This window comes from Narcine bancroftii, chromosome 6 (assembly GCF_036971445.1).
Source record: "Narcine bancroftii isolate sNarBan1 chromosome 6, sNarBan1.hap1, whole genome shotgun sequence".
In the NCBI taxonomy this organism is placed as follows: Eukaryota; Metazoa; Chordata; class Chondrichthyes; order Torpediniformes; family Narcinidae; genus Narcine; species Narcine bancroftii.
The window spans coordinates 96,710,351-96,727,517 of NC_091474.1; the positions used below are offsets into that span (position 1 = coordinate 96,710,351).

The 17,167-nt window shown below is 47.9% G+C and overlaps 1 protein-coding gene across 1 annotated transcript in view; it reads left to right on the top strand.

The window, feature by feature from the left end:
- The window catches only part of LOC138736383 (tolloid-like protein 2), a 106,709-nt gene that overhangs the window by 18,038 nt on the left and 71,504 nt on the right, over positions 1 to 17,167 (top strand). The window lies entirely within an intron of this gene.

Here is a 17,167-nt window from a genome sequence, read left to right on the forward strand (position 1 = left end):
TCTCCTCTCCCCCGCGGTAGCGACTCCCCTCTCCTCTCCCCCGCGGTCGCGACCCCCCTCTGCTATCCCCCGCTGCAGCGACCCATCTCCTCTCCCCCACGGCCACGACCCATCTCTCCCCTGCGGCATTGACACCTCTCCCGTTGATCATGGCACCTTCTCTCCCTGTGACATTGACCTCTCTCCCCATGGCAGTGACCTCACACCCCCCCAGATTGTGGCCTCCCCTTTCTCCCCCTCATGATAGTGGCCTTCCTCCACTAAGCAGCCGCGACCCCATCTCCTCTCCCCGCAGCAGCGACCTCTCTCCTATCTCTCGCAGAGGCGACCCCTCTCCCCTCCCCCACAGCACCGACCCCTCTCCTCTCCCCCGTGACACCGACCACTCTCCACTCCCACATGGCAGCGATCCCTCTCCTCTCTCCCCCGTGTCAGCGACCCCTCTCCTCTCCCCTGCGGCACCGACCCATCTCCTCTCCATAATGGCAGCGACCCCTCTCCTCTCACCCCATCGGCAGAGACCCCTCTCCTCTCCCCCATTCAACCGACCCCTCTCCTCTCTGTCATGCCAGCAACCTTTCTCCTCTCCCCCACAACACCGACCCCTCTCATCTCCCTCATGGCAGCGACCCGTATCCTCTCCCCTGCGGCCACGATCTCTCTCTCCCTCTGTGACCTCGACCTCTTCTCTCCCCCACAGCCACGACCCCTCTCCTTTCCCCCACGGCCACCACCCCTCTCTCCCCCACTGCAGAAACCCCTCTTCCCTCAGCCACAGCAGCGACCCTGTCATCTCGCCCGCCGCAACGACCCCTCTCCTCCGTCACCTGCAGCAGCGAGCACTCTCCTCTCCCCCACGACCATGACCCCTCTCTCCCCCGCGGCAGAGATACCTCTCCCGCTAATCATGGCACATTCCCCCTCCCCATGAGATTGAGCTCTCTCCCCTTGGCAGTGACCTCACACCCCCCAGATTGTGGCTTCCCCTTTTTCCCCCTCACGACGGTAGCCTTCCTCCCAAAAGAGACAGTGACCCCATCTCCTCTCCCCACGGCAGCGACCTATCTCCTCTCCCCCACGGCCACGACACCTCACTCCCCCGCGGCAGGGAGGACACCTTTCCCGCTGATCAAGGCACCTTCCCCCATCATGACATTGACCTCTCTCCCCATGGCAGTGACCTCACACTCCCCAGATTGTGGCCTCCCCTTTCTCCCCCTCGCGACAGTGGCCTTCCTCCCCTACGCGGCAGCGACCCAATCCACTCTCCAAGCGGCAGCGACCCCTGTCCTCTCTCCCCTGCGGCAGCGACCCCTCTACTCTATCATCCACGGCAGTGACCCCTCTCATCTCCCCCACGGCAGCGGCCCTTCTCCTCTCTGCCGCGGCCACGACCACTTTCTCCCCAGCAGCAGCGACCCCTCGCCTCTCTCCCCTGTGTCAACTATCCCTATCCTCTCAATCCCGCGGCAGTGACCCTTCTCCTCGCCCCCGCGGCACCGATACCGCTCCTCTCCCTCATGGCATTGAACGCGCTCCTCTCTCCCCCGTGTCAGCGACCCCTCTCCTCTCACCCTATCGGCAGAGACCTCTCTCCTCTCCCCTGCAGAAGCGACCCCTCTCCACACTCCCCCGTGGCAGTGACCCCTCTCCTCTCCCCCGCGCCACCGACCATTTTCCTCTCCCCCGCGCCACCGACCCTTTTCCTCTCCCTCATGCCAGCGACCTTTCTCCTCTCCCCCGCAGCACCGATCCCTTTCCTCTCTCTCATGGGAGCGACCCATCTCCTCTCCCCTGCAGCCACGACCTCTCTCTCCCTCGCGACCTCGACAACTCCTCTCCCACGGCCATGGCCCCTCCCCTCTCCTGCATGGTCACGACCCCTCTCTAACCCGCGGCAGCGACCCCTCACCTCTCTCCTCGATGGCCACGGCCCCTCTCCTCTCCCCTACGGCCACGACCCCTCTCTCCCCCGTGGCCGCGTCCCCCTCTCCTCTCACCCCCGCAGCAGCGACCTCTCTCCTCTCGCTCGTGGGAGCGACCCCTCTCCTCTCTCCCCAGCGACACTCACCCCTCTCCTCTCTCCCCTGCGGCAGTGACCCCTCTCATCTCTCACCGGAAGCAGCGACCCCCTCTCCTAACCCCCGCAGCAGCGATCCATCTCCTCTTCCCCATGTCCACGACCCCTCACTCCCCCATGGCAGTGACACCTCTCCTGCTGATCAAGGCACCTTCCCCCCCCCCCCCCCCCGTGACATTGACCTCTCTCCATATGGCAGTGACCTCACACCCCCCCCCCCCCCGATTGTGGCCTGCACTTTCTACCCCTTGCGACAGTGGCCTTCCTCCCCATTGTGGCAGCCACCACCCTCCTCTCCCCCATGGCCACGACACCTCTCTCCCCCGCGGCAGTGACCTCTCATGCTGATCATGGCACCATCCACCCCCTTGACATTGACATCTCTCCCCATGGCAGTGACCTCACTCACCCCCGATTGTGGCTTCCCCTTTCTCCCCCTCGTGGCAGTGACTCCTCTCCTCTCCCCCGCAGCAGCGAACCCCTCTCCTCTCCCTAATGGCAGCTGCCCGTCTCCTCTCCCCTGCGGCCACGACCACTCTCTCCCCCGTGACCTCGACCTCTCCTCTCCCCCACGGCCATGGCCCCTCTCCTCTTCCCCACGGTCATGACCCCTCTCTCCCCCGCGGCAGTGACACCTCTCCCGCTGATCATGGCACATTCCCCCCCCCCCCACCCCCGTGACATTGACCTCTCTCCCCATGGCAGTGACCTCACACCCCCCAGATTGTGGCCTCCCCTTTCTGCCCCTCGTGACAGTGGCCTTCCTTCCCAACGCGGCAGCGACCCCATCTCCTAGCCCCGCGGCCTCGCCCTCTCTCTCCCCCACAGCAGCGACCCTTCCCTTCTCCCCCACGGCCACGGCCCCTCTCTCCCCCACGGCCACGGCGCCTCTCTCCCCCACGGCCACGACCCATCTCTCCCCCGCGGAAGCAACCCTTTCCCCTCTCCCCCGCTGCAGAAACCCCTCTCCTCTCACCCGCAGCAGCGACCCTGACCTCTCCCCTGCGGCAACGACCCCTCTCCTCTGTCACCCGCAGCAGCGACCACTCTCCTGTCCCCCATGGCCATGACCCCTCTCTCCCCCGCGGCAGTGACCCCTCTCCCGCTGATCATGGGACCATTCCCCCCCTGTGACATTGACCTCTCTCCCCATGGCAGTGACCTAACTCCACCCCGATTCGGCCTGTCCTTTCTCACGATAGCGGCTTTTCTCCTCGCGGTAGCGGCCTCTCTCCCCCCTCCCTGACTACACCCCAGGCCCAGCAGCAGCGACCCTCTCTCCTCCCCCCCCACCTCGATCGTGGCAGTCACTTAACCCAGGGGTTTCCCTGTGATGCCAGCGTGCAAATGCTGATGTCAGAGGAGTAACCGAGTTGGCCATTGTGCTGTTCATGCCACCAGTCGACGCGTCCTGGGTAAGTTTAACTGGGTTCCCTGACTACCTCTGAGGTAGGGCTTTGGACAATGCTGAGCGGGTCAGACCCTTTCAGGCTGCCTTGTGAGTGGGGCACAAACCAAGCAAATTGCCCGGTTAACCCTATTTTACAAGGCAGCTTGAAAGGGCCTCTTGACTCTGACCAGGCTGGTCACTGACCTTCAGCAAATATATCGGTAAGATTGAGAGAGTGCAGAAAAAGTTTAATAGGATGTTGCTGGGGCTTGATGAAATGAGTTACAGGAAAAGGTTAAACAGGTTCGGACTTTATTCCCTGGAGCATCAGAGAATGCGGTGAGATTTGGTAGAGGTTTACAAAATTAGGAGGGATATAGACAGAGTAAATGCAAGCAGACTTTTTTCACTAAGATTAGGTGAGACGAGAACTAGAAGACTTCGGTTAATATTCAGCGGAACTTGTGTACTCAGAAGGCAGTGAGAGTGTGGAATGAGGTGACAGCAGAGGTGTTGAGTACACATGGGGTTGACAAATGGGGAGGGGTGGGAGGGTACCGTAGAATATACTTTTTTAAAAAACTTTATTTATTCGTTCAAAAAACATAATATATGACATACACAGCAAATAAACATGAACATGAACTTTTTTTATATATATAGAAAAGAAAAGAAATGAACCCCCCCCAGCCTACTCTCCTTAGGAGAGCCATAAAAAAAGAAAAAAAGAAAGAATATTTTTTAAAAAGTTAAATATATATATTAAAATCTAATCAATATAAATTGAAATGTAAATGTTCCGAGTATAACAGCAACTTATTAATAAAAAAAATTATAATTATGTGAAACACGTAATTTTTTCCATTATTAAACAATATTTCATCTCATTATACCATCTATTATTATCAATCATATTTGCAACTTTCCACGTACTAGCAATACATTTTTTTGCTACGGATAAAGCTAAATATACAAAAGCAAGCTGAAACTTATTTAATCCCAAGCCTTTCAGAGGTTGCAAACTACCCAATGAAAAAAATGTTGGATCTAAAACTATTTTGATCTTATACAGATATTCTAAAAACGATTGAATTTTCTTCGAAAAAGATTGTATATGTATACATAACCAAACAGCATGAAAAAAAGTTCCAACCGTATCACCACATCTAAAACACAAATCTGATTCATTAAAACCATATTTTTTTTATTTTTCATGTGTCAAATATAATTGACGTTAAAAAATTGTAATTAACGTGCATTTATCAATCTAGTTACACTATCATAACAAATATCTAACCAATCATCTTCAGAAAAAGTAAAACCAATATCTGCTTCCCATTTAATTTTAGACCTATCTCAACCCTTTTTATCCATACCATCCTGTAGTATTTGATACATAAATGAAATATAACCCTTCTCTGGTACCTTCATAAGAGAAGTCTCAAATTTAGTTATTTTAGGTAAAATCATGTCTCTACCAAATATACATTTTACCATAGATCGAATTTGATAATAAAGAATTCTTATCAATACCAAAATCTTCCCTCATCTGATTAAAAGATAAAATCTTTCCCTCTTTAAAACAATCTCCCAAATTTTTCACACCTTTAAATCTCCAATGCAATAAACTTTGATTATGTATTGAAAAAGAAATAAGTTATTATACAACGGAGTCAAAGCCAATAATTTACCCCTCGAACCTATCATTTTATTTTTCTTTATCCATAATTTCATTAAATGTTAGAATATACTTTCTGAGTAAATCTACCAAGGGGACCCTTGTCGAATGTCTTACTAAAATCCATATACACCACATCTACCATCCTTCCTTCACCAATTTATTTTATTATTTACTCCAAATACTCGATTAGGCTTGTGAGGCATGGTCTGCACCTCAAAAGGCTGTGAAGACTAAATGTTTGTAAATCCTGTTCCTAAAAATGCTCTCTAATAGTTGCCCACCACTGATGGTGGTGTTATTATTCCCAACAAGGGGGTCTACATTTGCCATTCTCCAATCCTCCAGCACCTTCCCTGTGGCCAGGGAAGATCATTGCCAAAGCCCCAGCCATCTTGTCACTACCTTCCTGTAGTAATCTGGGGTGTATTGCGTCTGGTCCTGGGGACTTAACAATCCTTATGTTTTAAGAAGATTCAGCACTTCCTCTTCCTTAACTTGAATGTGCTCCAGCGCATAAACTTGTTCTACACTAACCTCACGTTGGCCAAAAACCCTCTGTCTGGTGAACACTGGAGAAAATTATTCATTTCGGGTCACCCACTTCTCCGCTTTCAGGCACGTTGCCTCTTTTATCCTTAAACAGTCCCACCTGCACTCATCATCCCTCTGTTCATCATATATGCATTGAATGTCCTAGGGTTTTTCTTAATCCTACCTGCCAATTCCTCTCATGCCCCTTCTAACTCTCCTGTCCTTTCGTAAGTTCTTTCCTGACTACCATTTAATTTTCATGAGCGCTTCCTGACTTTTACCTTTCTCACTGAGGCAAACCCGTGCAAGTGGGCCCTAAACATACTCCACATTGCTTCTGTGCTTTTTCCCTGAGAACATCTGTGGCCAAATTACTCTCCCATTTCCTACCTAATCCCATCATAATTAGCCCTTCCCCAATTAACTGCTTCCCCATTTTGTCTACTCTTGTGCTTGTCGCAGCTCTGCTAACGCTCAGATAGTTGGGGTCACTCTCACCAAAATGCTCCCCCACCGAGAGGTCCGTCGCCCGACCAGGTTCATTACCCAGTGCTAGATCCAGGGGTGGCTTCTCCTCGAGTCAGCTGGTCCACGGACTGTATCAGGAATCCTTCCTGGACCCCTGACAAATTCAGCCCCATCTATCCGACTTGCAGTCAGGAGGTGCCAGTCAATGTTTAGAAAGTTGAAGTCTCCCGTGACAACAATTCTGTACTTTCTGCACCATTCCAAAATTTGTCTACTTAGTTGGTGGCCTATGGATATATAGTGATTACTCCCTTCCATCCACACTGTTTCCCTCCACTACATCCTCCCTTTCTATGGTGATACTATCCTTGACCATTAATGCTACTCACCGCTCCCCCCCATGTCTTTTACTTCCCATCCTATTCCTTTTTAAAACATCTAAACCCCAGTACCTGCAACAGCCAATCCTTTCCTTGCATCAGCCACGTCTCTGTAACAGCCACAACATTGTAATCCCTTGTGCTGATCCATGCTCTAAGTTCATCTCCCTTATCCCTAATACTTACTTTGAACGAAATACGTTTCTGTCCCTCAAGCCTGTCCCTGCCTGTCCTCCCTCACAATCTCACTACGCTTGGCATCAACTTTTCCACCATCTGCTCTGTTCTCGACTTCACGGTTCGCACCACGCGAATCTGCCGCTATCTGAAAGGGTTTCTACGTTCTCGCCATGTCCTATGTAGATTTCCTCCCACATTCCAAAGCATACAGGGTTGGGGGTTAATCAGGGACACTTCTCCAGCAGGTCTGTGTACTGCACTTGACACCAGCACCTGCAGACTTCCTTGTTCACCTGGACTGGAACGGATAGGGGGCTTCATGCAGGTGGATGGGATCAGTGTAGCTAGGCATCATAGTCGTCACTGATGAGGTGGGCTTGTTGTCTGCTGTCCAGATGTGAAGTTGCCTCTAGTGGGTTGGTGAGTGGTAGGCGGCAGGGGGGCAGTTGAAGGAAATGTGGGGGGAATTCAGATAGAAAAGCCCCTTTGACCTGATGAAATGTACCCTGGATTATTACAGGGGCATTGGCAATGATTTTTGCGTCCTCCTTGGTCACGGGGGAGATATTGGAGGATTGGAGAATGGCAAATGTTGTCCCTTTGTTTAAAACATGGTAATAGGGAGAATCCTGGGAATTATAGACCAGTGAGTCTTACATCAGTGGTGTGCAAACTATTGGCGAGGATTCTTAGGGACAGGATTTATTGGCTTTTAGACAATCACAGCCTGCTCAAGGGTAATGAGATGACTTTGTGAGGATGTGAGTTTTTCAAGGTGACAAAAGAAATTGGTGAAGGTATGGATGTAGTGTTTATCGATCTTAGTCACGCATTTGACAAGGTCCGCCCATACTAGGCTCATTCAGAAAGCCATGAGATGTGGGATCCATGGAAACTTGGCTGCTTGGATTCAAAATTGGCTTGCTGACTGAGAGGGTAGTAGTAGATAACAAGGGAAATTAGAGACAGCATTGGGTCAAAAAAGAGAGCATATCAATTCGCCAAAAAAAGTACCACAACTGAAGACTGGGAGCAGTTCAAGATGCAGCAAAGGAGGACAAAGGGATTAATCAAGAGAGCAAAAATAAATTACGAAAATAAGCTTGCGACAAATATAAAAACCGACTGCAAAAGCTTTTATAAATATGTCAAGAGGAAAAGATTGGTGAAATCCAGAGTAGGTCCTTTGCAGTCGGAATCAGGGGAATATATAATGGGGAATAAGGAAATGGCAGACCAATTAAATTCCTTACTTTAGTTCTGTTTTTACAAGAGAGGATACAAATAACCTCCCAAGGATGTTGGGAAACATAGAGACTAATGCAAGGGAGGAACTGAAAGAAATCAGTATCTCTAAGGACATGGTCTTGGGGAAATTGATGGGATTGAAGGCAGATAAATCCCAAGGGCCTGATAATCTACATCCTAGGGTACTCAAGGAAATGGCCATTCAGATAGCAGATGCTTTAAGAATTATTTTCCAGAACTCGATAGACTCAGGATCAGTACCTATGGATTGGAGGGTAGCTAATGTTACCCCACTATTTAAAAAGGGGGGTAGAGAAAAAGCAGGGAATTATCGGCCTGTGAGCCTTACATCAGTAGTGGGCAAAATGATGGAATCCATTATTAAGGATGTAATAGCGGAGCGTATGACTAGCAGAGAAGGGATCGGACGGAGTCAACATGGATTTACAAAAGGTAAATCGTGCTTGACAAATCTATTGGAATTCTTTGAGATGGTGACAGGTAAAATAGATGGGGGAGAGCCAGTGGATGTGGTGTACCTGGACTTCCAAAAGGCCTTCGATAAGGTCCCGCATAAACGACTGGCTTCCAAAATCAAGGCTCATGGGATTGGGGGAAAAGTATTGATGTGGATTGAGAACTGGCTGGCAGGTAGAAGACAGAGAGTTGGGATAAATGGCTCGTTTTCTGAGTGGCAGGCGGTGACCAGTGGGGTCCCACAGGGATCTGGATGAGGGGATTGGATGTAATATCTCCAAATTTGCAGATGACACTAAGCTAGGAGGGGTTGTGTGCACGGAAGAGGGGGTCAGGAAGCTCCAGTGTGATTTGGATAAATTGAGGGACTGGGCAGATACATGGCAAATGCACTACAATGTGGATAAATGTGAGGTTATCCACTTTGGTAATACAAACCGGAGGGCAGATTACTATTTGAATGGCAATAGATTAAGAGATGGGGAAGTGCAGAGAGACCTAGGGGTACTTGTACATCAGTCTCTGAAGGTGAGCATGCAGGTACAGCAGGCGGTTAAAAAGGCAAATGGTATGTTGGCCTTCATATCAAGAGGGTTTGAGTATAGGAACAAGGATACCTTACTGCAGCTGTACAGGGCCTTGGTGAGACCACACCTGGAGTATTGTGTGCAGTTTTGGTCACCTTATCTAAGGAAGGATGTTCTTGCAATGGAGGGAGGGCAGAGGCGATTCACCAGGCTGATACCTGGAATGGCAGGAATGACTTATGAGGAAAGATGGTGCAAATTGGGATTGTACTCCCTGGAGTTTAGAAGATTGAGAGGGGATCTCATAGAGACCTATAAAATTCTGGCAGGACTGGACAGAATGGATGCAGATGGGATGTTTCCAATGATGGGAAAATCCAGAACCCGGGGCCATGGTTTGAGGATAATAGGCAAACCATTTAGGACCGAGATGAGGAGGAATTTCTATACCCAGAGGGTGGTGAATCTGTGGAATTCATTGCCACAGAGGGCAGTGGAGGCAGATTCATTAAATATATTTAAGAGGGAATTAGATATATTTCTTCAGTATAAGGGTATTAAAGGTTACGGAGAGAAGGCGGGGACGGGGTACTGAACTTTAAGATCAGCCATGATCTCGTTGAATGGCGGAGCAGGCTCGAAGGGTCGAATGACCTACTCCTGCTCCTATCTTCTATGTTTCTATGTTTCTATGTTTTTTTTGATGGAACAAATTCTGCCTGGAGGTCAGTGACCAGTGGATTTCTGCAGGGATCTGTTCGAATATTTATAAATATCCTGGATGAAGAAATAGAGGGAAGGGTCAGTAAGTTTGCAGAAGATACAAAAGTTGGAGGTGTTGTGAATGGTGTTAAAAAGTTGTCATAGGTTGCAACCGGCTATAGACAGGATGAAAAGTTGGGTAGAGAAATGGCAAATAGAGTTCAATCCGAATAAATGTGGAATGATACACTTCGGAAATTGAACTTGAAGTAATTTAATCTGGCGATCCATCCCGGAGTATGGTGGTGGTTCTTCTCAGTCACTTTGTGGGGTTTGATATGTGCACATCCTGGAGGGGCTATACAGGCCGATCCCTGACAGGCGCTGCTTGCCACATACTTGGTAGGTGAGGCCCAGGAGGACAGCTGGAGCAGAACCTCTGTTGTGGGGCTTCCTGTGCTTTTTCCCTGTTGCCTCTTTGAGCTTGTTCTCAGCAGCACCCACACCTTTTATGATGGTGTCCCTCCATGGTGAGCGATCTTGAGCCAGATCCTCCCATGTTGATGGGGCAATGTACATCCTTGAGGGTCCTGTGCAGAACATCCTTGTACCGTAGTTGCTGGCCTCCTCGGTTTTAGGTACCACTGGGCAGTTCGCTGTATAAGATGTCCTTGGGCAGTCTTCTATCAGGCATTCTGACAACATGTCCTACCCAGCACAGTTGGGCTGTCATCACCAGGGTTGAAACTGTTGGCATTCCAGCTCAAGAAAGGACCTCGATATTGGTGACCTTGTCTCACCAGGTGATCTTAATCAGAGAATGTAGGTGTTGCTGCTGCAGTTGGTCAAGCTGGCATTAATGCCTCTGATGTGGGCACCACGTTTCCCATCCATATAGAAAGGCTGATATGACAACGACCTTGCATTTGGTGGCCAACCTGATGTTCTGTGACCAAACCTGATCTCTCAGCTGAGCATCATCAATGAGGACAGTTGGTTCTTCGTAGCTTGAGCCAGGGGCCGGTTGGTACAAAACCTCTGTCTTTTTCAGGCTGATTGTCAATCCAAAGCTCTTGGCAGCACTGGTAAAGCGACTGGTGATCTCCTGCAAGTCCTAGAGAGTGTGAGAAACCAGGGTGCAGTCATCAGCAAACTGTAGCTTGTGCGCCACCACGTCACTGACTTTGTGAGGTAGAATACAGGGTTAATGACAGGATTCCAACAGTGTGGAAGAAGAGAGTGAGCTTGAAGTCCTGATCCATCAAGTGGTTAAGTAGGCATAAGGAGTGTTGATGCTAATTGGTTGGGTTAAAGAGTTGTGAGGTAATGTTGCAGCTGGTTGCATGAAATATTGCGTTCTGTTTTAGTCACCTCATTACAGGAAGGATGTGGAGGTTTTGGAGAGGGTGGAGAGGAGATTTACCAGGATATTGCATGGATTGGAGAATGTGTCTTATGAAGGATGAGGGGTGACTTAATAGAGGCCTACAGATTATGAGGGGCATAGACTGGGTGGACGGCCAGCATCTCTTTCTCGAGTGGCAATGGCCAGTCCAGAGGGCACTTGTTTAGGTGAGTGTGGGAAAGTCAAGGGAAAATGTCAGAGAGTGGTGGGTGCCTGGAATGCATTGCCTGGAGTGGTGCTGGAGGCTGGTTCAATGGACTCTTAGATAGGCTGTGGATCATAACCTTTATTAAGTTAACTCTCACCCTCCATCGCTGCAAAGAGAAAAGCCCTAGCTCTGACAGCCTTCCTTCATAAGGCACATCCTCCAATCCAGGTAACATCCTCTGGTCAATGTCCTCTGCACCTTCTCCAAAGCACCTATATCCTTACCTACTTTCCCACTTGATCTCAAAGCTGTTATAAGTATGGACAGCCTTCTTCACTGTCCATCATATCACCAATTACGGTGTCATCCACAAACTGAACGATCATGCCACCGATGTTCTCTTGAACACCTATGTCAAGCATCAGTGGACCATCACCGATCCCTGCGATACACTACCCGTCACAAGCCTCCAACCTGAAGAACAATTCTCTGCGACTTCCCTCTGCCAAGCCACTTTTTTATCCGTTTGGGTTGCTCATCCTGGATCTCATGTGGTCATGTCAGAGGCCTTGGTTAAGTCCTTGTGGACAATGTGGCCTCATCGATTCTCTTGCTCATCTCCTCAAAGGAATATTGTAGTTGGGAAACAGGATACCCCACGCATAAAGCCGTGTTGGACATCCTGAATCTGCCTTTGCCTTTCTTCTTAAAATATTTTTATTGAGTTTAACAAAAACCCTGTACACACATTATACTCATGATAACATAAATCAAATCATCTCATAGACATGTCACAATTAAATTGTAAATTAGAAGCAGAACTATAATTATTACAGAACATTTAATTCAGGACATCAAATTTTACAGTTCTAATAATTAAACAATAAAATCATAGCTCATACTATGTCCAAAAATAATATTGAATACAAAAATTATACCAATAATACACGTAAAATTCCCTTAAAAAGATACTTTCTACTTCTCTGATATGATAATTTTGTTAAACCTCCCCTTTACTTGTTTGTTTTAATAATAAAAAGGAAAGTAAAATTCTTCCCCCCTCCCTCTAAATAAGGCGATCCGTGTACATTGTAAATATGAATCGAATAACAGCCCCCGAGGCACCAGGCAGGGAAGCCTCGGAGCATCCACCCCACTTCAACCCTCAGATTCTGATAATAATCCATAAATGGGCCCCACATCTTGTGAAAATCAGGCTTTGCATCTTTAACCATATAACCACTTACAGCACAGAACAGGCCAGTCGGCCCTACTAGTCCATGCCGTAACAAATCCCCACCCTCCTAGTCCCACTGACCAGCACCCGGTCCATACCCCTCCAGTCCTCTCCTATCCATGTAACTATCTAGTCTTTCCTTAAATGTAACCAATGATCCCGCCTCGACCATGTCTGTCGGAAGCTCATTCCACATCCCCACCACCCTTTGCGTAAAGAAATTTCCCCTCATATTCCCCTTATAATTTTCCCCCTTCAATTTTAAACCATGTCCTCTAGTTCGAATCTCCCCCATTCTTAATTGAAAAAGCCTATCCACATTTACTCTGTCTGGCCCTTTTAAAATCTTAAACACCTCTATCAAGTCCCCTCTCAATCTTCTATGCTCCATCGAAAAAAGCCCCAGTCTGCACAACCTTTCCCTGTAACTCAAACCTTGAAATCCTGTCAACATTCTCGTGAACCTTCTCTGCACTCTCTCTATTTTGTTTATATCTTTTCTATAATTTGGTGACCAAAACTGTACACAGTACTCCAAATTTGGCCTCACCAGTGCCTTGTACAATTTCATCATAACCTCCCTACTCTTGAATTCAATACTCCGATTTATGAAGGCCAACATTCCAAATGCCTTCTTCACCACACCATCTATTAGCCTTGAGGGTACTATTTACCACAACTCCTAAATCCCTTTGTTGCTCTGCACATCTCAATAGCCTACCATTTAATGCTTATGACCTATTTAGATTTGCCTTTCCAAAATGTAACACCTCACACTTATCTGTATTAAATTCCTTCAGCCATTTCTCAGCCCACACCTCCAGCCTTACTAAATCACCTTTTAATCTACGGTAATCTTCCTCACTGTCCACAACACCACCAATCTTTGTATCATCCGCAAACTTGCTTATCCAATTCTCCACCCCTACTTCCAGATCGTTAATATATATAACAAACAATAGTGGACCGAGGACTGATCCCTGAGGAACTCCACTAGTCACTAGCCTCCAATTGGACAAACAATTTTCTACCACTACTCTCTGACACCTCCCATCCAACCATTGCTGAATCCATTTCACTACCTCCTCATTTATACCTAATACCTCCACCTTTGTTCCTAACCTCCTGTGGGGAACTTTGTCAAAAGCTTTATTAAAGTCTAAATAGACAACATCCACAGCTTTCCCTTCATCAACCTTTTTTGTAACCCCTTTGAAAAACTCAATCAGGTTTGTCAAGCATGATCTACCCCTGACAAAACCATGCTGATTACTCCCTAGCAATCCCTGTACCTCCAAATAATTGTAAATACCATCCCTCAGAACACTTTCCATCAACTTGCCCACCACAGACGTCAGACTCATGGGCCTATAATTCCCAGGTTTACATTTAGACCCTTTCTTAAACAGCGGAACCACATGCGCCATCCTCCAATCCTTTTGCACTACCCCCGTGGCCAGTGACATCCTAAATATCTCTGTTAATGGCCCCACTATCTGTCCACTAGCCTCCCTGAGTGTCCTTGGGAATATTTTGTCTGGTCCCAGAGATTTATCCACCTTTATCTTTTTCAACACAGCCATCACTACCTCCTCGGTTATCCTTATATGCTTCAGTACCTCCCCACTATTTTTCTTTACCTCAACTGGTTCAATATTTTTTTCCCTAGTATACCGAGGCAAAGAAGTCATTCAAAATTTTCCCCGTTTCCTCTGACTTCTCACTCAGCCTACCCTCACTATCTACAAGGGGTCCAATTTTATCCCTTACTAATCTTTTACTTTTAATGTACTTATAGAAACCCTTTGGATTTATTTTTACTCTGTCTGCCAAAGCCTCTTCGTGCCTTTTTTTGGCCTTTCTAATTTCTTTCTTAAGATTCCTTCTACACTCCTTGTAGTCCTCCTTCAAATTGTCAGCTCTCTGTTCTTTATACCTCTTGTACACCTCCCTTTTTCTCCTAACCAAATTTCCAATATTCCTCGAAAACCAAGCCTCCCTATGACTTCCAGCCTTTCTTTTGATCCTCACTGGGACATAACTACTCTGTACCTTCAAAATTTCTTTTTTGAATATCCTCCATTTCTCATTTACACCCTCACCTGAAAATATCCTGTCCCACTCAATACTCCCCAAATCCCTTCTTATTCTTTTGAAATTTGCTCTTCTCCAATCCAGAACCTCAACTTTAGGCCCCTCCTTGCTCTTCCCTAAAACTACCTTAAAACTAACAGAATTATGATCACTAGACCCAATTGGATCTCCAACATTAATGTCTGATACCTGACCTAGCTCGTTCCCTAACAGGAGATCCAGTATTACACTGTCCTGAGTCGGTTCTTCTTCTAATTGATTCAGAAAACAATCTTGAACACATTTAACGAACTCTAGCCCATCCAGCCCTCTAACTGAATGGGTATCCCAATCAATGTGAGGGAAGTGAAAATCTTCCATGATCACTACCTTATGATTCTCACTCATATATCTCTCTACACATTTGTTCCTCTAGTTTTCTTGACCCATTTGGTGGTCTGTAATACACCCCTATTAGCACCACCCCTCAATTCCACCCAAACAGCCTCACTGGACGATCCCTCCAGACCATCTTGCCACCTCACGGCAGTAATGTCCTCCTTAACAAGCAGAGCAACTCCTCCCCCTTTTTTACCCCCTGATCTATCACATCTAAAACAAATGTATCCTGGAATGTTAAGTTGCCAGTCCTGCCCCTCTTGTAGCCAGGTCTCACTAATTGCCACAATATCATGACCCCAAGTATTTGTCCATGCTCTAAGCTCGTCTACCTTGTTCACTATGCTTCTTGCATTAAAATATATTCAATTCAGAGAATGACCCTCACATACATTTTCTTTTCTACCTTCTACCCTAATCTCCATCCTACCTTTGTTATCATCTTTAATATTAGATCTACTTTTTTCCAAACTTAAATAAGACATGATATGTGAGCATTGAATGTGAGTGGGTGAAACAATGTCCTTCCACTTCATCAAATGAAGCAAAAGCTCAGATTCTCTTCTGAGTTGAGGACCAAGATGTATCTTCCTCTCGAGAAAAACCAACTAATGCCCTCAAAGGGCATGGCTCTAATTTAGACTGAGGAATCCTTGATAAAATTTGGAAAATATCTTCCTAAATGCCTTTCCAAGTGAGTAGATGCTGATCCTTTGATCTTCCCTCCAGTATCTTCTCATCACTGACAGTTGTAACTCGGCTGTCACTCCCTGGCCTCTCCTTGCATCTCTTTTCAAATAAAGACACGGTATTGGCTGTTCTCCCGACTTCCATCTCTGTCCAAGGAAGGTACAATAATTTTCGCCAGGGTCCCAGCCTTGGCTTGTTTCACACAATGTCCTTGCATGAGGCCCAGGGATTTATTCCAGCTGCAGCAGTCTCAACACCGCCAGCTCATTATATTGCTGCTTCAGGACATCACAGAATTCCCTGAACTCCTTTGTTTCCATGACCTTCTGCATGGTAAATACGGATGAGAAGTATTCATTTCAGACCACTCCCATTTCCTGCGTATCCACTCATGGACACCAAACTGATCCTTGTGATCCCTGAGCCGGCGACACCCATTTACACCATTAAACCTACCAACTCCTGTACATTTTGGAGAGTGGAGGAAACCAGAGCACGTGGGGAATACCCACGCAGATGATGCAGAGAGAGTACAGACTTTGTACAGACAGGTTGCTGGCACTGTGGTGCCCTGTGCACTCTGCTAACCGTGGAAACCTTTTGGAATCTTCTTTGCCTTCCCTGCCAGAGATATCCCACATCCTCCTTGGGCTCTCCTGAATTCTTTCTTGTGTACTCCTCTATCTCTCCTACACCACCCTCCCCCTCCCTCCCAGGAGTTGTGCACGATCCCAGCAGTGTGCGATGGAGGTTGTCCCACAGTGCGAGAGTTCCAGGGATTCAACCCAAGGAGCTGTGATTATGTTTTCAAGGCAGGAGGGTGGGTGAGGTGGAGGGGAACATTCAGGTGGTGGTGGTGGTCCCATCCTATGGGCCTGCTGTCCTGCTCCTTGGTGGGAGAGTTTCTGCTTTGGGAGGTGCTATTAGGGAGCCCTGTAACTACAGTGTGGCACTGCTGAGCTGTGCGGAGGGAGAGAATGGTCACCATGCATGATGAATGGCAGCCAAGAGGAAGGCACCCATGTCCAGAGTGCACTTGCCTCGTCAAGTGGACCTTGTCCCAACACACTCCTTACTTGTGCCTGTGCTGGGAACGTCCAGCAAATCCCTTCCACGTCCAACCCAAAGGTGCCAGGGATCTCCAAGTGTGTTGCCTCCTGTGCTATTGCCCCAGCAGTCCGATCAGGATGCAGGGCTCCGCATGCCCACAGGGCAGAAGGAGGCAGGGTGATGGGTTAGGCCGAGGATGGTCCACTCCCTCCCACTGAGGCAGGAAGTGTTCTTGGGATCCCACACAGAGTCACATCATAACATCTTGCACTGGAGCATGCAGGTAAGCACGTCCGCCCTACTGTGTACACTCTGGCGTGCACTAACCTTGGCACCACAGCAGAGGATCACCTCGAGCAGGATGTGTATTGCCATAGCAGGTACAACATTACATGGACAGAGAACAGCTAGAGGTGCATCTGTGTGTGTGCGTTCATGGGCATGTATGTACATTTGGAGTGGTGCACATGTGTGCACACGCACATTTGTACATGTATATAT